Source organism: Somniosus microcephalus, chromosome 3 (assembly GCF_052327205.1).
Source record: "Somniosus microcephalus isolate GS21.2 chromosome 3, FLI_Smic_1.0, whole genome shotgun sequence".
Classification (NCBI taxonomy): domain Eukaryota; kingdom Metazoa; phylum Chordata; class Chondrichthyes; order Squaliformes; family Somniosidae; genus Somniosus; species Somniosus microcephalus.
In genome coordinates this window covers 368,160,407-368,183,405 of record NC_140989.1, presented here as the reverse complement: position 1 = coordinate 368,183,405, position 22,999 = coordinate 368,160,407, and the positions used below count along the sequence as shown (strand labels likewise).

Genomic DNA, 22,999 nt, shown 5'->3' with positions numbered 1-22,999 from the left:
AGTACTGCCCCTCCGACAGTGCGGCACTTCCTCGGTACTGCCCCTCCGACAGTGCGGCACTCCCTTGGTACTGCCCCTCCGACAGTGCGGCGCTCCCTCAGTACTGCCCCTCCGACAGTGCGGCACTCCCTCGGTACTGCACTGAAGTGAAGCTAGTTTTGTCCACTGTTCTCTGAAACCTGCCCCCACCCCCCACGTCTCCTGTAACAGCTGCTGGAAGCAATATGTGATTGGAAACAGGCCAGAATCTGATCTGCTTGGGAATTCACTGTGTGGGCGAGCAGGGGAGTGAAAAACTTTGACATTTACAATTCTTTTTCTTTTAAGAAATAAGTGAGTTTTTTTAGAAATACCAAACGGGTAAAAAAGGCTTTGCCGAGTGTTCCCTGCCAAAAACACTGGCCAGTGACATATCCTCCTCCACCCAGCTCAATAACGTGGTGTAAATCACAGGGCTTCCTTCATCCCAGGGCACAAAGGAACTTCTACAAACCCAATGCAACCCGTATCCGAGCTGCGGCTGGAGGGGTTACAGTTTGTAAGGCTCCACTCTAATTCTATCCACAGTGACCAGCACTGAGCTGCTGGAATGGAAGAGACAAAGAAAGAGAGAAAGAAATAGCGAGAGAGAAACAGCGAGAGAGAGCGCTGAGAGAATCACAGATACACACTGAGACAGAGGCCTGAACCGCGAGACCGGAGACCGGGAGGAGCAGCCCGAACCAGGACAGTAAATAAGAGGCCTGGGGAGGGTGAACCCGAGAACGCGAGGCCCAGAGACCGCGGGATCGGAGACTGGGAGGAGCGGCCCGAACCGGGAAAACGAGTAAGAGGCCTGGGGAGGGTGAACCCGAGACCGCAAGGTCGGAGAACGGGAGGAGCGGCCCGAACCGGGAAAACGAGTAAGAGACCTGGGGAGGGTGAACCCGAGACCGCGAGGCCCAGAGACCGCGGGAACGGAGACCGGGAGACCAGGGCGGAAAACAGCCTGGTGAGTCAAAAAACCCGGGGGCCTGAGACCGACACGACGACGCGAAGAGATCCGCCCAGAGCGCGGAAAGCGAATGAGTCCGGGGCACGGAGAGTGGACGAGTTTGGAGCACGGAGAGAGAGAGCGAGTCCGAGACCCGGAGAGCGAGTGAGAGAGTCGGAAGAGGAAAAAATAAAAAATAAATAAAAAATAAAGCCGGAGAAATAAGTTTTACCTAATTCTACCTAAGTTTCATTTTAGTTAAAGTTAGTTCGGAAAAGTTTAATTTTATTTAAATTTAGTTTGAAAAAAACCTGAAAAAAGAACAACAAACCCGCGAGGAAAAGGAATAGAAACCCGAGAGAAACAATAAACTACCCGAACCAAGAGCCTGTGAGAGAAAGAGAAAGATAAACCTTTAAGAGCAGCTATATCAAAGATGAACCCCTGAAAAACTCCCAATTTTGGACCTAAAAGTGGGCTAAGGTGGAACACGACACAAAAAAGAGAAAAAAAAAGTTATCTATCTGAGACAAAAAACAAACGACTACAATGAGCAGGGAAATGATATATCCTGAGCAATGCACAAAAAATAAAGCAAAGGAAAAATACAAGTACACAACACTAAAAAATAACCCAGAGATCCTCTACGTTGACTATACCACACACAAAGGGACTAAGCTGAAGAACAACCTCATATTCTACACCGAATACGTCGCCTCCTGGAAGGAGACTTTACAAAAACACTACGCATACGTCTCCAGTGAAGGTATTGGCAGTGGAGGCAGACTGAAAATATGTAAAGATGGAAACCTAGATAAAGATGACCCCCTGCTAACCATAAGCTACTACAACAAAAATAGAAAGATCATGATACAGGGGAATGTGGAAAATCTGGACTCCTTCGAAAAGGAATTCCCCCAGTTGAAAACTAAGGCAGACACAAAGAGGACCAATGGACAGGAAGCAAAAGAGAGTCGAACAGAGGATGATGAGAGCCAAGTGGAGGAAGAAGAAGAGAGACCAGCAGAGGAAAACACCTCCCTGTCCATCTCCACCCCCCCCCCACACCTCTCAACGAAAACAAAATGATGAAAGAGAATCTGGCCAAACTAGAACTTGATTTCAACGAATACAGAGAAACACTGGCCAAGAATTTGAAGGAGGAATTCAAACAGCTAAAAACGGAACACGAGTCCACCATCCACAAACTGAGAAAGACCATAGAGGAGCAAAGAAATGAGATCAAAGAACTCCGTACTCAACAAAACAAAACGAAGGAGACCGTAGAAAGGCTCAGCAGGCAACACAAACCTCTTAAGGTCCAAAAACCTGAGGACACAAAAACACACACAAGGACACAGAACCCGCCGGATGCCACCCCACACGAAGACACACCGAAAGCCACAAACCCCGCTCCAACCAGCCCTCAGTCGAGTCATGCCCAGACTACTGCTACCCAGTCCTCACACACAGGAACACAAAAACCGACAGATACCCCCCCAAACGATGACACACCGAAAGCCCCAAACCCCGCTCCTGCCACACAACATATCCCAGAAACCCAGCCAACAACCAGCCACCAGGCGAGTCCTACCCAGACTACTGTTACCCAGTCTGAAAAACCAGCCCCTCAGGCGGTCCTGCTGACCGACTCCAACGGAAAGTTTCTGGACCCCCAGAGGCTGTTCCCAGACCATCAAGTCCTGAAAAAATGGTGCAGCAACACAGACCAAGCAATGAAGATCCTGAACAAAGAATCCCTTGGAAGCCCCAAATGGATTATGATCCACACAGGCACGAACGACCTACGCACCCTACAGGAAGGCACTGCTAGGGCGGTGAGCAGGATGGCGGAAAAGGCCAGCAGGGAATTCCCCGAGGCGCGGATCGTGATCTCCACACTACTGCCCAGAAAGGACACCCCAGCCTATATAATCCACAACACCAACAGGGAGATCGACACGAGATGTTCTGTCCTCCCCAACGTCTCCCTGGCCCATCATCCAAACATCAACACAAGGGACCTCTATGACGAAATACATCTACTCAAACAGCGGATGTGGGTCTTCGCAAGAAACCTCATAAACACTGCCAAAAGACGCAGCCCTCCCACCCCCTCTACCATTGGGAGCCCAAACAGGACCACCAATGTCCCCCACCCCTCTTTACAAAACCAACAACAGAACCGTGCTTTTATACCTGACCCAAGACCCCCCTCTAGACCACAGACTGTAGACCAAGAACTGAGAAAGATCATGACGATGCTGAACAGCCTGATAGAAAGCCGGAGAAATTATTAATATTGTTATTTATCATTATCATTATTGTTATCTTACCAGTATTATTACTATTATTAGATAGATATATGTGCATGCCTCATGAAATTTATACTAAATCATCATTTAGCATTATAGAAAATAGTGTTTCCACACTCATCCCACAAAATAGGTCCATTTTATTTCGTTTTATTGAACTATATAAATGCGTTCTTTCCACATAAGCTGCTGGAATATCCAGGGCCTCCGCTCCTCAACTTTTGGGATGAAGAGTACAGACCCTGAATTCCTAAAAGCTATAAAAGACATTGATATAATTGTGTTAACAGAAACATGGTGCCAAAAGGACGTGCCGACCCACTGTCCTCCAATGTACCATGAAATCATTGTGCCCTCAGTAAAGAACACTAAAACACGCAAGGGCAGAACCTCCGGGGGAATATTGGTGTGGTATAAGGGAGAACTGGACAAACACATCTCACCGGTAAAACAGGGAAAATCACACGTATGGCTAAAATTAGATAAAAATATAGGAATAGCAAAAAAAGATGTTTACTTATGTGCGATCTACATACCTCCAATAGAATCGCCATATTTCGAAGAGGAGTTATTTGATACTCTCCACATGGAAATCAGCCATTTCCAGGCCCAAGGAAAGGTGATAATATGTGGGGACCTAAATGCAAGGACCGGTTGTGAACCTGACTTCATAGACCCACAGGGAAACAACCATGTGTTTGGCCAGACCCCTTTAGATGTCACACCAGCCATCGCAAATCGGAACAACCTTGATCATGAAATAAATAAAAGCGGTAGGGAGGTAGTGCAACTCTGCCGAGCCTTAGGCCTGTACATAGTTAACGGTAGGTTCAGAGGGGACTCCCTAGGGAGACTCACATACTCCTCAACTCTTGGGTCTAGTGTGGTGGACTATACAATCACTGACCTGGACCCCTGCGATATCAACTCATTCACTGTCAGGCAGCAATCCCCCCTCTCAGACCATAACCAAATAAATATGTACCTTAAACTTTCTGCCCAAAATACAGACACAAAAAAGGAACCCAGTAAGCTCCATAAAATAAACCAGACATACAGATGGGCCCCAGACAGTGGAGAAAAATTCATCACAGCACTAAAGTCACCTGATCTCACAAGTAAAATATCAAAATTTAAAGAAAACCCATACGAGATCACCAGAGATGGTGTAAACATGGCCATAGAGGATATAAATATGATCTTCCATGAGGCAGCTGTAAAAGCCGACCTTGTGAAACAGAAGAGGAAGCGTCACAAAAGACAAAATAAAAATAAGAAATGGTTTGACCATGAATGCAAAAATGCCAGAAAAGACCTGAGAAAAATATCAAACCAAAAGCATCGCCAACCAAACAATCCGGACCTACGTACTAGATACAATGAAACCCTCAAAAGATATAAACACACCATTAGGAACAAAACACAAAACTATACCCACAAAATACTCGAAGAAATTGAAAACTCCACCAATCCAAAACAATTCTGGGAAATGTGGAATAACCTGAGTACAACACAATTGCAAGCATTACCAATCCAAGATGGCGACATCTGGAGAACACATTTTGAAAACCTCTACAAAGACATCCCAATAAACGAAACAAACCCAAGTCAACATCAGGTCACAGAAAAACTCCACACATTAGAAGCAACAATTAAAGACAACCAAAACCCTCTAGACTCCCCAATCACATGGAAAGAACTGGCCACAAAAACAAAATCTCTCCACCTAAAGAAAGCCTGTGGCCCAGACAACATCAAAAATGAAATGCTCAAGTTCAGCAATATGGAGATGCAGGGTGCGATACTCAAACTATTCAACATCATATTACGCTCAGGCTGTTTTCCCGATATCTGGTGCCAAGGACTAATCTCCCCCATATATAAAAGTGGAAACAAATCAGACCCAAATAACTACCGCGGCATCTGTGTCAACAGTTGTCTAGGGAAGTTATTCTGCAGTATTCTAAATAGTAGATTACTTGATTTTCTTAACAAACATAATATCCTCAGAAAAAACCAAATAGGCTTTCTTCCAAAACACCGCACAGCCGACCATATCTATACCCTTCACACCCTCATTGGAAAACATATACACCAAACAAAAAATGGGAAAATATTCGCCTGTTTCATCGACTTCAAGAAAGCCTTTGACTCTATATGGCACGAAGGGCTCTATTATAAACTTCTTCAGTGTGGAATAGGGGGCAAAGTCTATGACCTTATTAAATCAATGTATCTGAAAAACAAATGCGGGGTCAAAATTGGAGACAAACGCACCGATTTCTTCACCCAGAGAAAAGGCGTCCGGCAGGGCTGCAATTTGAGCCCGACCCTGTTCAACATATACATAAATGAATTGGCAGACATGCTGGAGCAAAGCGAGTCACCAGGTCTCCGTCTCCTGGATGGAGAAGTGAAATCCCTGTTCTATGCGGACGACCTGGTTCTGCTGTCTCCCACAGAACAGGGATTACAGCAACAACTAGACCTACTCGACAAATACTGCCAAAATTGGGCTCTAACAGTAAATCTAAAGAAAACCAACATCATGATTTTTCAAAAAAGGCCCAGATGTCAGGAAAACAAATACCAGTTTACCCTCAGTGATACCACTATAGGACACACTATGAGCTACACCTACCTTGGTCTAACTATTACAGCATCAGGGAGCTTCAGCATAGCAGTGAATGCACTAAAAGAAAAAGCCCGAAGAGCCCTATATGCAATAAAAAGAAAATTCTACAACATCCAAATCCCAATCAAAATCTGGCTCAAAATATTTGACAGCATAATCCTGCCCATTGCACTGTACGGTAGTGAAGTATGGGGCCCGCTAAATCACCAAAGCTACACTAAATGGGAAAAACACACAATAGAAGCCCTACATGCAGAATTCTGCCGAAGCATCCTTCGCACCCAAAGAAAAACGCCAACAAATGCATGCAGAGCCGAACTAGGCAGATACCCACTGATAATAAACATCCAAAAACGAGCACTAAACTTCCTAAATCACCTCAAATCTAGCTCCCCAGACACCCTTCATTTCAAAGCCTTTCAGACCCAAGAGCTAAACCCAGAAAAGAGTCCCCTGAGTCAGCTGCTACTGAAACTAAGTACTCAGCCGGACCCTGACCAGCCCCAGACCAACACAGCCGTCCAAACACCAATCCGAGTGAACCAAATCATTAAAAAATGCAAAGAAACCTACCTGGAACATTGGAACAAAATAACCGAAAGCCAAAGCAGATTAGAATGTTACCGGGCCCTAAAAAGAGAATATAAACTGGCAGACTACCTCACGACCATCAGAGACACAAAACAGAGACAGACCCTCACCAGGTACAGACTAAGCGACCACCAACTGGAAATTGAAAAAGGCAGATACAAGAAATCCTGGCAGCCTAGAGAGAATAGAATATGCGATCAATGTCTGGCTGGCGAGGTTGAAACAGAAATGCATTTCCTCCTAAAATGCGAAAAATTCAACACATCAAGAAACATATTATTCAACAAGCTAAGCCAAACAACCCCAGATTTCAAGGAATTGGATGATCTGTCAAAATTGAGATTAGTCCTAGGAGAAGGAGACAGACCATACCTTGGGGCCAAATATGTAACAACATGTCACAACCTGAGGACTGTTTAAAATTAAGACTGTTTAAAATTAATATTGAACGTACCAAATGAAGTACAAAGACTGTTTAAAATTAATATTGTTTAAAAGTAATATTGTATGTACCCAACAAATGTCAAATCGATTGACACCTACAGAATGTTAGAAAACTGTACCTTTTTGCAATGTAAGCTTTGGCAATATGGTTCTCTGTAAACTTTCATGCCAATAAAGCATTTGAATTGAATTGAATTGAAAGAAAGGACGTGAGGAAGTTAGGAAGAAAGAAGGGAAGGAAGGAGCAGGAGTCGGCCATTCGGCCCCTCAAGCCTGCTCCGCCATTCAATAAGATCATGGCTGATCTTCTACCTCAGCTCCACTTTCCTGCACTATCCCCATATCCATTGATTCCCTTAATATTCAAAAATCTATCGATCTCTGTCTTGAATATACCCAATGACTGAGCCTCCACAGCCCTCTGGGGCAGAGAATTCCAAAGATTCACCACCCTCTGAGTGAAGAAATTCCTCCTCATCTCAGTCCTAAATGGCCGACCCCTTATTCTGAGACTGTGACCCCTGGTTCTAGACTCCCCAGCCAGGGGAAACATCCTCCCTGCATCTACCCTGTCAAGCCCTGTAAGAGTTTTGTATGTTTCAATGAGATCACCTCTCATTCTTCTGAACTCGAGAGAATATAGGCCCAGTCTACTCAATCTCTCCTCATAGGACAATCCCCCCAATCCCAGGAATCAGTCTGGTAAACCTTCGTTATACCCCCTCTATGTCAAGTATATCTTTCCTGAGGTCTTCTTCTTAGGCAGTCCCTCGGAACCGAGGATGACTTGCTGCCACATTAAAAATGAGTTCGCAGGTGACTGATGAGTCCAATGTGGGACCTACAGTCTCTGTCACAGGTGGGGCAGACGGTGGTTGAAGGGGCGGGTGGGTGGGGTGCTTGGGTTGACGTGGGCTCCTTGCGCTGCCTGCGCTTGGCTTCCGCTTGCTCCCGGCGAAGAGACTCAAGGTGTTTGGCGCCTTCCCGGATGCTTCTCCTCCACTTTGTGCGGTCTTGGGCCAGGGATTCCCAGGTGTCGGTGGGGATGTTACACTTTTTCAAGGAGGCTTTGAGGGTGTCCTTGAAGCGTTTCTTCTGCCCACCTGGGGCTCTCTTGTCGTGTCGGAGCTCCGAGTAGAGCTCTTGTTTTGGGAGTCTCGTATCGGGCATGCGGACGATGTGACGAGGGCGTTCCTTAGGTAAGAAGACTAAAACTGTCCACAATACTCCAGGTGTGGTCTCACCAGGACCCTATATAATTGCAGTAAGACGTCTTTACTCTTATACTCAAATCCTCTTGTAATAAAGGCCAACATACCATTTGCTTTCCTAATTGCTTGCTGTACCTGCCTGTTAACTTTCAGTGATTTGTGTACAAGGACACCCAGGTCCCTCTGAACACCAACATTTCCCAATCTCTCACCATTTAAAAAATACTCTTGCTTTTCTATTTTTCCTACCAAAGTGGGTAACTTCACATTTCTCCACATTATATTCCAGTTGCCATGTTCTTGCCCAATCACTTGGTTAGGAAAGAAATGGCCTTCCTTAGAATGATAGGGGGCAAATTTCGTTTTTTTTTGCGGCTCCAGTTAGCTAAGAGGGCGCTAACAGGAGCATAGCAACTAGCGCCCGGGTGCGGTGCCACTACCGCCTCCCGTGTAATTCAGCGGGAGGTTAGCGGCGGCGGCAACCGGTAGCGCCCCGTGGCGCTGCGCCTTTGGCGATGACGTCATCACCGTGCGCAGCGCCCCCCGACTTACATTTTGTTGCTGGCCGCCTGCCAGCACCTGGCCCCCTTTGCTGTCCCCGTCCTCCTGTGGAGCCCCCCCACCCGCCGCAGAGTGCCGACTGCACTCCGTCAGCCCGGCATTTCCCTTGAGTGCCGGGCTCTTTTGCCGAGACCCCGATCCCCGGTGGCCCAGCTGGGCCCCGGGTCGCGCTGCGCTCGGCCCCCTCCCATTTAATAAGGGGAGGAAGGCATTCAGTTCCGCTACTGGTAGCGCCCCAAGAGGGAGGGGGAGTGCTGCCAGTAGCGACGCGTCTGCTCTCTCAGGGGGACGTAAAAGATTTCACGGCACTATTTCAAAGAAGAGCAAGGGAGTTATCCCCAGTGTTCTGGCCAATATTTATCCCTCAATCAACATCACTAAAACAGATTATCTGGTCATTATCACATTGCTGTTTGTGGGATGATGTGGAGATGCCGGTGTTAGACTGGGGTGGACAAATGTAAGAAGTCACACAACACCAGGTTATAGTCCAACAGCTTTATTTGAAATCACAAGCTTTCGGAGCGCTGCTCCTTCTTCAGGTGAAGTGAAGAGATGCATATAGGCACAGCATATATAGTCAGAGAATCATGTCAGATGTTTACAGGTAACCTTTCTAACTGCCATTTATCACACCTCGGCAGAGAGATAATCACAGCAATCAAAGGTGTGAATGGTGTCCAAACAGGTCAGTCAGGAAAACATTACATCAAACAACAATGAGGTGAGTTCACAAGGGGTCGAATGTTGCAGATGCTGGGGTCTGTATGAAAAACAAAAAACAGACAAAAAACAATAAATAAAAAAAATTAAAAAATTTTGCTGGAAATCACAGCAGGTCCGGCCGCATCTGTGTGTGGGAGCTTGCTGTGCATGAACTTGGCTGCCACGTTTCCTACATTATGACAGTGACTACTGTTCGAAGAAGTACTTCATTGACTGTAAAGCGCTTTGGGACGTTGTGAGGCCATGAGAGACATTACCCAGTGTGATCCTTATTCGAAGCCTAAGAAGGTGTGTGATGACTGGCAGAAACACAGATTGCAGAGGGCCAGGGAGATTGTAAATTTAAAGAGGCAACCCCATTCGGACAAATAAGAACATAAGAAATAGGAGCAGGAGTCAGCCATTCGGCCCCTCGAGTCTGCTCAGCCATCCAATAAGATCATGGCTAATCTTCTACCTCATCTCCACTTTCCTGCACTATCCCCATAGCCATTGATTCCCTTAGAGTTCAAAAATCTATCGATCTCTGCCTTGAATATACTCAATGACTGAGCCTCCACAGCCCTCTGGGGTAGAGAATTCCAAAGATTCACAACACTCTGAGTGAAGAAATTCCTCCTCCTCTCGGTCTTAAATGGCCGACCCCTTATCCTGAGACTATGCCCCCTCGTTCTAGACTCTCCAGCCAGGGGAAACAACCTCTCAGCATCTACCCTGTCAATCCCCTTCAGAATCTTGTATGTTTCAATGAGATCACCTCTCATTCTTCTAAACTCCAGAGAGTATCGGCCCATTCTACACAATCTCTCATCATAGGACAGCCCACTCATCCCAGGAATCAATCTAGTGAACCTTCGTTGCACCGCCTCCAAGGCAAGTATATCCTTCCTTAGATAAGGAGACCAAAGCTGTGCACAGTACTCCAGGTGTGGTCTCACCAAGGCCCTGTACAATTGTAGCAAGACTTCCTTACTCTTATACTCCAACCCCCTTGCAATAAAGGCCAACATGCCATTTGCCTTCTTAATTGCCAATGAAGGCGTTCTCACCTTTTATGAGTGATAATTAGTGATGGTCTCACCGAATCAACGATTCTTGACAGCTCTGACAGTATATCAGGAACAATTTGCATTTATAAAGCACCTTTAACTTAGTAAAACATCCCAAAGTGCTTCACAGGAGCGATTGTCAAACAAAATTTGACACCGAGCCACATAAGGGGTGACCTAATAGAGGTCATTAAAATTATGAAAGGTTTTGATAGAGTGGATACAGAGAGAATGTTTCCACTTATGGGGAAGAGCAAAACTAGAGGCCATCAATATAAGATAGTCACCAAGAAATCCAATGGGGAATTCAGGAGAAACTTCTTTACCCAGAGAGTGGTGAGAATGTGGAACTCGCTACCACAGGGAGTGGTTGAAGCGAATAGTATAGATGCGTTTAAGGGGAGGCTGGATAAGCATCTGAGGGAGAAGGGGATAGGGGGTTATGCTGATAGATTTAGATGAGGAAAGATGGGAGGAGGCTCGAGTGGAGCATAAACACCGGCATGGACTGGTTGGGCCGAACGGCCTGTTTCTGTGCTGTATTTCCTGTGTAATCCTATGTAATAAGGAGATAATAGGACAGGTTACCAAAAGCTTGGTCAAAGAGGTAAGTTTTAAAGAGGAGAGAGAGGTAGAGAGGCAGAGAGGTTTAGGGAGGGAATTCCAGAGCTTAGGGCCCAGGCAGCTGAAGGCACGGCCGCCAATGGCCAATGGTGGGGCGAAGGGAGTGGGGGATGGACAAGAGGCCAGAACTGGAGGAGCGCGGAGATCTCGGAGTGTTGTAGGGCTGGAGGAGGTTACAGAGATGGGGAGGGGCGAGGTCACGGAAGGATTTGAAAACGAGGTTAAGAATTTTAAATAACAACAGAAAACGCTGGAAATACTCAGCGGGTCAGGCAGCATCCGTGGAGAGAGAAACGGAGTCAACGTTTCAGGTCAAAACCCTTCGTCAGAACTGGAAAAAAGCAGGAAATGGAAAGCAGGTTTAGGGGCTGGGAAAAGGGGGAGGGGATGAAAGAACAAAAGGGGAGGTCAGTGATAGGATAGAAAGCAGGAGAGATTAAGAGACATTGAGAGACAATAAGAGATATTCAAGGCGAGAGGAGGTGGTAATGGGACAGGTTAAGGAACAAAGGACGGCTCCAGATGAGAATTTTAAAATTGGGGCATTGCCGACTCGGGAGCCAACCCTCCCTAACAGCACTGTGGGAGTGTAATGTGCTCAACACACGGACACGGGATGTATTCCTTCAGCCATCAACACGAGGCTTCTTTATTCCTTTCCTTTCTCTGTTTACCCTCCGTCGCCCCCTACCGGGGCGGAGGGTAACTATCACCACAGAGTACCTTCACCACACGGACTGCAGCGGTTCAAGAAGGCGGCTCACCACCACCTTCCCAAGGGCAGCTAGGGATGGGCAATAAATGCTGGCCTCGCCAGCGACGCCCACATCCCAGGAACGAATATAAAAAACAATGCAAGTTGCAATGAGGAAGCTGAAGTACAAAGGGATCTGGGGATCCTGGTGCATGAAACACAAAAAGTTAGTATGCAGGTGCAGCAGGTGATCAGGAAGGCCAATGGAATCTTGGCTTTTATTGCGAGGGGGATGGAGTATAAAAACAGGGAAGTCTTGCTGCAGTTACACAGGGTATTGGTGAGGCCACACCTGGAATACTGCGTGCAGTTTTGGTTTCCATATTTAAGAAAATATATACTTGCTCTCGAGGCGGTTCAGAGAAGGTTCACTCGGTTGATTCCGGAGATGAGGGGGTTGACGTATGAGGAAAGGTTGAGTAGGTTGGGCCTCTACTCATTGTAATTCAGAAGAATGAGAGGCGATCTTATCGAAACATATAAGATTGTGAGGGGGCTTGATCGGGTGGATGCGGGGAGGATGTTTCCACTGATGGGTGAGACTAGAACTAGGGGCCATAATCTTAGAATAAGGGGCTGCCGTTTCAAAACTGAGATGAGGAGAAACTTCTTCACTCAGAGGGTAGTAAATCTATGGAATTTGCTACCTCAGAGAGCTGTGGAAGCTGCAACATTAAATAAATTTAAAACGGAGATAGACAGTTTCCTAGCAGATAAGGGAATTAGGGGTTACGGGGAGAGGGCAGGGAAGTGGACGTGAGTCTAGGTTCAGATCAGCCATGATCCTATTGAATGGCGGAGCAGGCCCGAGAGGCCGTATGGCCTACTCCTGCTCCTACTTCTTATGTTCTTATGTTCTTATGTACAAAGATTGCATTTAGTGTGAGGCAGGAGGCTACTTTTTTGTTGTGTCCAGGTGTTGCATTGAGGTTGGGACCTGGAACCTGGTCTCAAATCAATCCCAAACATCTAGAGTGAGAGTCTCTTCAGTGGTTATTAAGTGAAAAATTCATTCTTAGGATGTGGGCGTCGCTGGCAAGGCCAGCATTTATTGCCCATCCCTAGTTGCCCCTTGAGAAGGTGGCGGTGAGCTGCCTTCTTGAACCGCTGCAGTCCGTGTGGTGAAGGTACTCCCACAGTGCTGTTAGGGAGGGAGTTCCAGGATTTTGACCCAGCGACAATGAAGGAACGGCCGATATATGTCCAAGTTGGGATGGTGTGTGACTCCGCTGTCTCTGCCGTGGCTCAGTGGATAGCACACTCGCCTCTGAGTCAGAAGATTGTGGGTTCTAAATCCCACTCCAGAGACTTGAGCATAACAATCTAGGCTGACACTCCCACTGAGGGAGTGCTGCACTGTCGGAGGTGCCGTCTTTTGGATGAGACGTTAAACCGAGGCCCCGTCTGCCCTCTCAGGTGGATGAAAAGACACCATGGCACTATTTCGAAGAAGAGCAGGGGAGTTATCCCCGGTGTCCTGAGCCAATATTTATCGCTCAATCAACTTAATTGAAACAGATTATCTGGTCATTATCACATTGCTGTTTGTGGGAGCTTGCTGTGCACAAATTGGCTGCCAAGTTTCCTACATTACAACAGTGACTACACTTCAAAAGTACTTCATTGGCTGTAAAGCGCTTTGGGACGTCCTGAGGTCGTGAAAGATGCTATAGAAATGTAAGTCTGGCTTTCTTTTGATGCCGAACACCCTGTATATAGCACACACACTGCAGCCACAGGGCGCCGGTGGTGGAGGGGGTGAAAGATTGAGGTGGAGGATGTTTGAGGAGAATGTTTGAGGGGGAGGGTGTTTGAGGTGGAGGTGTTTGAGGTGGAGGATGTTTGAGGAGGAGAGTGTTTGAGGAGGAGAATGTTTGAGGTGGAGGATGTTTGAGGAGGAGAGTGTTTGAGGTGGAGAGTGTTTGAGGAGGAGAGTGTTTGAGGAGGAGAGTGTTTGAGGAGGAGAGTGTTTGAGGAGGAGAGTGCTTGAGGAGGAGAGTGTTTGAGGAGGAGAGTGTTTGAGGTGGAGGATGTTTGAGGTGGAGAGTGTTTGAGGTGGAGGATGTTTGAGGAGGAGGGTGTTTGAGGTGGAGGATGTTTGAGGAGGAGAGTGTTTGAGGAGGAGAGTGTTTGAGGAGGAGAGTGTTTGAGGTGGAGAGTTTGAGGAGGGTGTTTGAGGTGGAGAGTGTTTCAGGAGGAGAGTGTTTGAGGTGGAGGATGTTTGAGGTGGAGAGTGTTTGAGGTGGAGAGTGTTTGAGGTGGAGAGTGTTTGAGGTGGAGGATGTTTGAGGAGGAGAGTGTTTGAGGAGGAGAGTGTTTGAGGAGGAGAGTGTTTGAGGTGGAGAGTGTTTGAGGAGGAGAGTGTTTGAGGAGGAGAGTGTTTGAGGAGGAGAGTGTTTGAGGTGGAGGATATTTGAGGAGGAGAGTGTTTGAGGAGGAGAGTGTTTGAGGTGGAGGATGTTTGAGGTGGAGAGTGTTTGAGGAGGAGAGTGTTTGAGGAGGAGAGTGTTTGAGGTGGAGGATGTTTGAGGAGGAGAGTGTTTGAGGTGGAGAGTGTTTGAGGAGAGTGAGGTGAAGAGTGTTTGAGGTGGAGAGTGTTTGAGGTGGAGAGTGTTTGAGGTGGAGAGTTTGAGGAGGGTGTTTGAGGTGGAGAGTGTTTCAGGAGAGTGTTTGAGGAGGGTGTTTGAGGAGAGTGTTTGAGGAGGATGATTGAGGAGAGTGTTTGAGGTGGAGGTGTTTGAGGTGGAGAGTTTGAGGAGGGTGTTTGAGGAGGGTGTTTGGGGAGAGTGTTTGAGGAGAGTGTTTGAGGTGGAGGATGTTTGAGGAGAGTGTTTGAGGAGAGTGTTTGCAGTGGAGGATGTTTTGAGGTGGAGGGTGTTTGAGGAGAGTGTTTGAGGTGGAGGATGTTTGAGGAGAGTGTTTGAGGTGGAGGATGTTTTGAGGTGGAGGATGTTTGAGGAGAGTGTTTGAGGTGGAGGATGTTTTGAGGTGGAGGATGTTTTGAGGTGGAGGATGTTTTGAGGTGGAGGATGTTTGAGGAGGGTGTTTGAGGAGGGTGTTTGAGGTGGAGGATGTTTTGAGGTGGAGGATGTTTGAGGAGAGTGTTTGAGGTGGAGGATGTTTTGAGGTGGAGGATGTTTGAGGAGAGTGTTTGAGGTGGAGGATGTTTTGAGGTGGAGGATGTTTGAGGAGAGTGTTTGAGGTGGAGGATGTTTTGAGGTGGAGGATGTTTGAGGAGAGTGTTTGAGGTGGAGGATGTTTTGAGGTGGAGGATGTTTTGAGGTGGAGGATGTTTGAGGAGAGTGTTTCAGGTGGAGGATGTTTTGAGGTGGAGGATGTTTGAGGAGAGTGTTTGAGGTGGAGGATGTTTTGAGGTGGAGGATGTTTGAGGAGAGTGTTTGAGGTGGAGGATGTTTTGAGGTGGAGGATGTTTGAGGAGTGTGTTTGAGGTGGAGGATGTTTTGAGGTGGAGGATGTTTTGAGGTGGAGGATGTTTGAGGAGTGTGTTTGAGGTGGAGGATGTTTTGAGGTGGAGGATGTTTGAGGAGAGTGTTTGAGGTGGAGGATGTTTTGAGGTGGAGGATGTTTGAGGAGAGTGTTTGAGGTGGAGGATGTTTTGAGGTGGAGGATGTTTGAGGAGTGTGTTTGAGGTGGAGGATGTTTTGAGGTGGAGGATGTTTTGAGGTGGAGGATGTTTGAGGAGTGTGTTTGAGGTGGAGGATGTTTTGAGGTGGAGGATGTTTGAGGAGAGTGTTTGAGGTGGAGGATGTTTTGAGGTGGAGGATGTTTGAGGAGTGTGTTTGAGGTGGAGGATGTTTTGAGGTGGAGGATGTTTTGAGGTGGAGGATGTTTGAGGAGAGTGTTTGAGGTGGAGGATGTTTTGAGGTGGAGGATGTTTGAGGAGAGTGTTTGAGGTGGAGGATGTTTTGAGGTGGAGGATGTTTGAGGAGAGTGTTTGAGGTGGAGGATGTTTTGAGGTGGAGGATGTTTTGAGGTGGAGGATGTTTGAGGAGTGTGTTTGAGGTGGAGGATGTTTTGAGGTGGAGGATGTTTGAGGAGAGTGTTTGAGGTGGAGGATGTTTTGAGGTGGAGGAGAGTGTTTGAGATGGAGGATGTTTTGAGGTGGAGGATGTTTGAGGGGAGTGTTTGAGGTGGAGGATGTTTTGAGGTGGAGGATGTTTGAGGAGAGTGTTTGAGGTGGAGGATGTTTTGAGGTGGAGGATGTTTGAGGAGTGTGTTTGAGGTGGAGGATGTTTTGAGGTGGAGGATGTTTTGAGGAGAGTGTTTGAGGAGAGTGTTTGAGGACAGTGTTTGAGGAGGTTGTTTGAGGAGAGTGTTTGAGGTGGAGGATGTTTTGAGGTGGAGGATGTTTGAGGAGAGTGTTTGAGGTGGAGGATGTTTTGAGGTGGAGGATGTTTGAGGAGAGTGTTTGAGGTGGAGGATGTTTTGAGGTGGAGGATGTTTGAGGAGAGTGTTTGAGGTGGAGGATGGGCTGCTGGTCAAGCGGGCTGCTTTGTCCTGGATGGTGATGAGCAGCTCCTTTAGAAGAGGAAGAGTTAAGCGAGTAATCTCAGGCATGGTTCTGCTGGCGAGCCACCCATTAATTCCTATTAAGAGTCCGTCAACCGTGAGTTGCATTCTTTGCTTCTGTTCGATACAATTCGCGCTTAGATGCTCTTCAGGCAAATTGCCCTTTTTCCGCAAAGCTTAAAATGCAAATATTATCATTGGTAACCATAAGCCGTTCAGGTGGCAACACTGGAAGGAAATCAAATGAACACAATTCGTTCCCCTTCCTGCATTTTCTCCTTATCATTTTCTCCTGGGGATTACACAGAGGGTAAGTTTAAACTACAGCGAGCTGCTTTGATTTATACATTGCGTATAAGCACATAAGAAACAAGAGCAGGAGTCGTCCATTCGGCCCCTCGAGCCTGTTCCGCCATTCAATATGGTCATGGCTGATCATCGACCTCAACTCCACTTTCCCGCCCGATCTCCATATCCCTTGATTCCCCTGGAGTCCAACAATCTATCGCTCTCTGTCTTGAATATACTCAACGACTGAGCCTCCACAGCCCTCTGGGGCAGAGAATTCCAAAGATTCACCACCCTCTGAGTGAAGAAATTTCTTCTCATCTCAGTCCTAAATGGCCGACCCCTTATTCTGAGACTGTGACCCCTGGTTCTAGACTCCCCCCACCCCCAGCCAGGGGAAACATCCTCCCTGCATCTACCCTGTCGAGCCCTGTATGAATTTTGTATGTTTCAATGAGATCCCCTCTCATTCTTCTAAACTCCAGAGAGTATCGGCCTAGTCTACTCAATCTCTCATCATAGGACAATCCCCCCATCCCAGGAATCAGTCTGGTGAACCTTCGTTGCACTCCCTATATGGCAAGTATATCCTTCCTTAGGTAAGGAGACCAAAGGAGTCCATTGGCAGGATAGGCGCACCAACGTCAGTGTTCTCGCTCAGGCCAACATCCCCAGCATCGAAGCTTTGACCACGCTCAATCAGCTCCGATGGACAGGTCACATTGTCCGCATGTACGATACGAGACTCCCAAAACAAGCGCTCTACTCGAAGCTCCGGCACGGCAAGAGAGCCCCAGGTGGGCAGAGGAAACGCTTCAAGGACACCCTCAAAGCCTCCTTGAAAAAGTGTAACATCCCCACCGACACCTGGGAATCCCTGGCCCAAAACCGCACAAGGTGGAGGAGAAGCATCCGGGAAGGTGCCAAACACCTCGAGTCTCTTCGCCGGGAGCAAGCGGAAGCCAAGCGCCGGCAACGCAAGGGGCGCACGTCAAACAAAGCACCCCACCCACCCGCCCCTTCAACCACCGTCTGCCCCACCTGTGACAGAGACTGTAGGTCCCGCATTGGACTCATCAGTCACCTGAGAACTCATTTTTAATGTGGAAGCAAGTCATCCTCGGTTCCGAGGGACTGCCTAAGAAGAAGAAGGAGACCAAAACTGTGTGATGTTTGCAGTGTGACATTGGATGAAAGGCACGCAGTGTGACGGCTCAGGTGTGAGAGACGCTGCTTCGATGCAAGACTTCTATGCGCGGTGCAATCATACGCATTGCTCGATTTGGCAAATTTGCCAAAAGAGACAACACCCTGCCCACTGGAAACCTGCACCAGAGCTGGGTCTCCGAGGGAAGATTGACTGAAGAATAGAAGGATGATTAGTTCTGTGAGCAGCTGTGCCATCGCCTTGGGCGCTAATTTAAATGATAGCAGCTCGGGCTAAAGAGTGTCAGGTCTCCATGGCAACACCTGCCAGTAATAACGCAGGTAGATAGGACTGTTTGCACACCCTGTATCCAAGGCAACTACCATCAGTAGAAGCGGGTGTAACTTGCAGCACGTCCCACGGGGCGTGGGGGGCAAAACGGGATAACGGGGCAGACATCTGCTGAACACCCCTCCTGATTCTCCTTTCCATTGCTGGTGGTCACAGGTAATAAAATGACTGTTAAATTGGCAGTTGTTTATCCAGTTTGGGTTCGCACTTTCTAGCAGAGTCACTGGACAGGAACTTCCCACAATACCATTCCGCACCCAGGTACACATCAACCTACCTCATAATGCAGGCTAGCTCTCCCGGTGCAGTGTTGAGGGAGTGCTGAACTGTCGCAGGGTCAGTACTGAGGGAGTGCTGCACTGTCAGAGGGTCAGTACTGAGGGAGTGCTGCACTGTCAGAGGGTCAGTACTGAGGGAGTGCTGCACTGTCGGAGGGGCAGTACTGAGGGAGTGCTGCACTGTCGGAGGGTCAGTACTGAGGGAGTGCTGCACTGTTGGAGGGGCAGTACTGAGGGAGCGCTGCACTGTCGGAGGGGCAGTACTGAGGGAGCGCTGCACTGTTGGAGGGTCAGTACTGAGGGAGTGCTGCACTGTCGGAGGGGCAGTACTGAGGGAGCGCTGCACTGTCGGAGGGTCAGTACAGAGGGAGTGCTGCACGGTCGGAGGGGCAGTACTGAGGGAGCGCTGCACTGTCGGAGGGGCAGTACTGAGGGAGTGCTGCACTGTCGGCGGAGCAGTACTGAGGGAGCGCTGCACTGTCGGAGGGTCAGTACTCAGGGAGCGCTGCACTGTCGGAGGGTCAGTACTGAGAAATGCTGCACTGTCGGGGGGCAGTACTGAGGGAGCGCTGCACTGTTGGAGGGTCAGTACTGAGGGAGAGCTGCACTGTTGGAGGGGCAGTACTGAGGGAGCGCTGCACTGTCGGAGGGGCAGTACTGAGGGAGCGCCGCACTGTCGGAGGGGCAGTACTGAGGGAGCGCTGCACTGTCGGAGGGGCAGTACTGAGGGAGCGCTGCACTGTCGGAGGGGCAGTACTGAGGGAGCGCTGCACTGTCGGAGGGGCAGTACTGAGGGAGCACTGCACTGTCGGAGGGGCAGTACTGAGGGAGTGCTGCACTGTCGGAGGGGCAGTACTGAGGGAGCTGTGCACTGTCGGAGGGGCAGTACTGAGGGAGCGCTGCACTGTCGGAGGGGCATTACTGAGGGAGCGCTGCACTGTCGGAGGGTCAGTACTGAGGGAGCGCCGCACTGTCGGAGGGGCAGTACTGAGGGAGTGCCGCACTGTCGGAGGGGCATTACTGAGGGAGCGCTGCACTGTCGGAGGGTCAGTACTGAGGGAGCGCCGCACTGTCGGAGGGGCAGTACTGAGGGAGCGCCGCACTGTCGGAGGGGCAGTACTGAGGGAGTGCCGCACTGTCGGAGGGGCATTACTGAGGGAGCGCTGCACTGTCGAGGGTCAGGACTGAGGGAGCGCCGCACTGTCGGAGGGGCAGTACTGAGGGAGCGCTGCACTGTCGGAGGGCAGGACTGAGGGAGTGCTGCACTGTCAGAGGGGCAGTACTGAGGGAGCGCCTCACTGTCGGAGGGGCAGTACTGAGGGAGCGCTGCACTGTCGGAGGGGCAGTACTGAGGGAGCGCCGCACTGTCGGAGGGGCAGTACTGAGGGAGCGCTGCACTGTCGGAGGGGCAGTACTGAGGGAGCGCCGCACTGTCGGAGGGGCAGTACTGAGGGAGCGCCGCACTGTCGGAGGGGCAGTACTGAGGGAGCGCCGCACTGTCGGAGGGTCAGTACTGAGGGAGTGCCGCACTGTCGGAGGGGCAGTACTGAGGGAGTGCTGCACAGTCGGAGGTGCCATCTTTCGGATGAGACATTAAACTGAGGCCCTGTCTGACCTCTCAGGGCACTATTTCTATGAAGAGCAAGGGATTTCTCTCCGGTGTCCTTGGGCCAATATTTATTCCTCAATCAACATCAGTAAATAAAACACAGATGATCATTCGTCCAAACACTTCATATTGATCAGGAACACTGTGGCCCAAATTTCTTCCTGTTGTGCTGTAATTTCTTCAATTGCATAGAAAAAAAATTCTTGTCTCTAAGCCAGGGTCAACTGTGATCATAGGATGATAGAATCGTGACTTCTATGATTCTATGTGACTCCCAGTGGCCGAAGAGCTCCTCCCAGAGTCACAATGCGGATTCCGCCCACTAAGGGGCTCAATGGACATGATCTTCACCACACGTCAACTACAAGAGAAATGCAGGGAACAGCACCAACCGCTGTACATGGCCTTCTTTGATCTCACAAAGGCCTTCGACACTGTCAACCGTGAGGGATTATGGAGTGTCCTCCTCAAATTCGGCTGCCCTCAAAAGTTTGTCACCATCCTCCGCCTGCTTCACAACGACATGCAAGCCGTGATGCTGGCCAGCGGTTCCACCACAGACTCAATTCATGTACGGACCGGGGTCAAGCAAGGCTGTGTCATTGCACCAACGCTCTTCTCGATCTTCCTTGCTGCAATGCTCCATCTCACCCTCAGTAAGCTCCCCACTGGAGTGGAGCTAATTTACAGAACAAACGGGAAACTGTTCAACCTCCGTCGCCTCCCGTCCAGATCCAAGGTCGTCCCATCCTCTGTCATCGAATTACAGTATGCAGATGACACTTGCGTCTGCGCTCACTCGGAGGTCGAACTCCAAACCATCGTCAACACCTTCACTGAAGCATACGAGAGCATGGGCCTTACACTAAACATCCGTAAGACAAAGGTCCTCTACCAACCTGCCCCCGCCACACAGTACTGCCCCCCGATTATCAAAATCCATGACAAGGCCTTGGACAACGTGGACCACTTTCGGTGAGATTTAAGGTGGTCATGGAAAAAGACAAAGACGGCCCGGAAATAAGGGTTCTAAATTGGGGGAAGGCCGATTTTAATATGATAAGGCAGGATCTGGCCAAAGTGGACTGGGAGCAGCTGCTTATAGGAAAATCCACATCAAAACAGTGGGAGACTTTCAGAAGGGAAATAGAGAGAGTACAACGCCAACATGTTCCTGTAAAGGTCAAGGGTGGGACCAACAAGCAAAGGGAACCTTGGATGACAAGGGATATACAAAAATGCATTAGAAATAAAAGGGGGGCTTTTGGCAGTTACAAAAGACTAAAGACAGAAGAAGCCCTAGAGGAGTATAAAAAGTGCAGGGGCATACTTAAAAAAGAAATTAGGAGGGCGAGGAGGGGCCATGAAATAACACTGGCGAGCAAAATAAAGGAAAATCCTAAGATGTTTTATAAGTATATTAAGGGCAAGAGGATAACCAGGGAAAGGGTAGGGCCCATTAGGGACCAAAGTGGCAATCTGTGTGTAGAGCCAGAGGATGTAGGCGGGGTTTTAAATGAATTTTTTGCATCTGTGTTCACTATGGAGAAAGACGATGCAGACATAGAAATCGGGCAAGGGGACTGTGACATACTCGAACATATTAGCATCGAGAGGGAGGAGGTGCTAGCGGTTTTAGTGGGCCAAAAAGTGGATAAATCCCCAGGCCCGGACGAGATGTATCCCAGGCTGCTGTGGGAGGCAAGGGAGGAGATTGCAGGGGCTCTGACACTAATTTTCAGAACCTCTCTGGCCACAGGGGATGTACCAGAGGACTGGAGAACAGCTAACGTAGTACCATTATTCAAGAAGGGTAGCAGGGATAAACCAGGGAATTACAGGCCAGTGAGTCTAACATCTGTGGTGGGGAAATTATTGGAAAAAATTCTGAGGGACAAAATTAATCTCCACTTGGAGAGGCAAGGATTAATCGGGGATAGTCAGCATGGCTTTGTCAAGGGTAAATCATGTCTAACAAATCTGATCGAATTTTTCGAGGGGGTGACTAGTGGGGTGGATGAGGGAAATGCTGTGGATGTGGTTTACATGGACTTCAGTAAAGCTTTTGACAAAGTCCCGCATAGGAGACTGGTCAAGAAGGTAAGAGCCCATGGGATCCAGGGTGCCTTGGCGCGTTGGATCCTAAACTGGCTGAGTGGCAGGAGGCAGAGGGTGATGGTCGAAGGTTGCTTTTGTGACTGGAAGCCTGTGTCCAGTGGGGTACCTCAGGGATCGGTGCTGGGTCCCTTATTGTTTGTGATCTACATAAATGATTTGGATGAGAATGTAAAAGGTATGATCAGTAAGTTCGCAGATGACACGAAAATTGGTGGGGTGGTAAATTGCGAGGAGGAAAGCCTCCGGCTACAGGACGATATAAACGGGTTGGTCAGATGGGCGGAAAAGTGGCAAATGGAATTTAACCCTGAAAAGTGCGAGGTGATGCATTTTGGACGGACAAATAAGGCAAGGGAATACACAATGAGTGGTAGGACCCTAGGAAGTACAGAGGGTCAGAGGGACCTTGGTGTACATGTACATAGATCCCTGAAGGCAGCGGAGCAGGTAGATAAGGTGGTTAAAAAGGCATATGGGATACTTGCCTTCATTAGCCGAGGCATAGAATATAAGAGCAGGGAGGTTATGATGGAGCTGTACAAAACGCTGGTGAGGCCACAGCTGGAGTACTGTGTGCAGTTCTGGTCGCCTCACTATGGGAAGGATGTGATTGCTTTGGAGAGGGTGCAGAGAAGATTCACCAGGATGTTACCTGGGATGGAGCGCCTCAGCTATGAAGAGAGGCTGGACAGGCTGGAGTTGTTTTCCTTGGAGCAGAGAAGGCTGAGGGGGGACCTGATTGAGGTGTACAAAATAATGAGGGGCATAGGTAGGGTAGATAAAGAGGAACTTTTC

The 22,999-nt window shown here is 48.7% G+C and overlaps 1 long non-coding RNA gene across 1 annotated transcript in view; it reads right to left on the bottom strand.

Annotated features, from left to right (window-relative positions):
• Positions 1–9,219: 9,219 nt before the first annotated feature.
• The window catches only part of LOC147122417 (uncharacterized), a 177,990-nt gene continuing 164,210 nt past the window's right edge, over positions 9,220–22,999 (bottom strand). The window contains exon 3 of the long non-coding RNA XR_015077745.1: positions 9,220–9,493. This is a non-coding gene — a long non-coding RNA (uncharacterized LOC147122417). The remainder of the gene's footprint in view (positions 9,494–22,999) is intronic.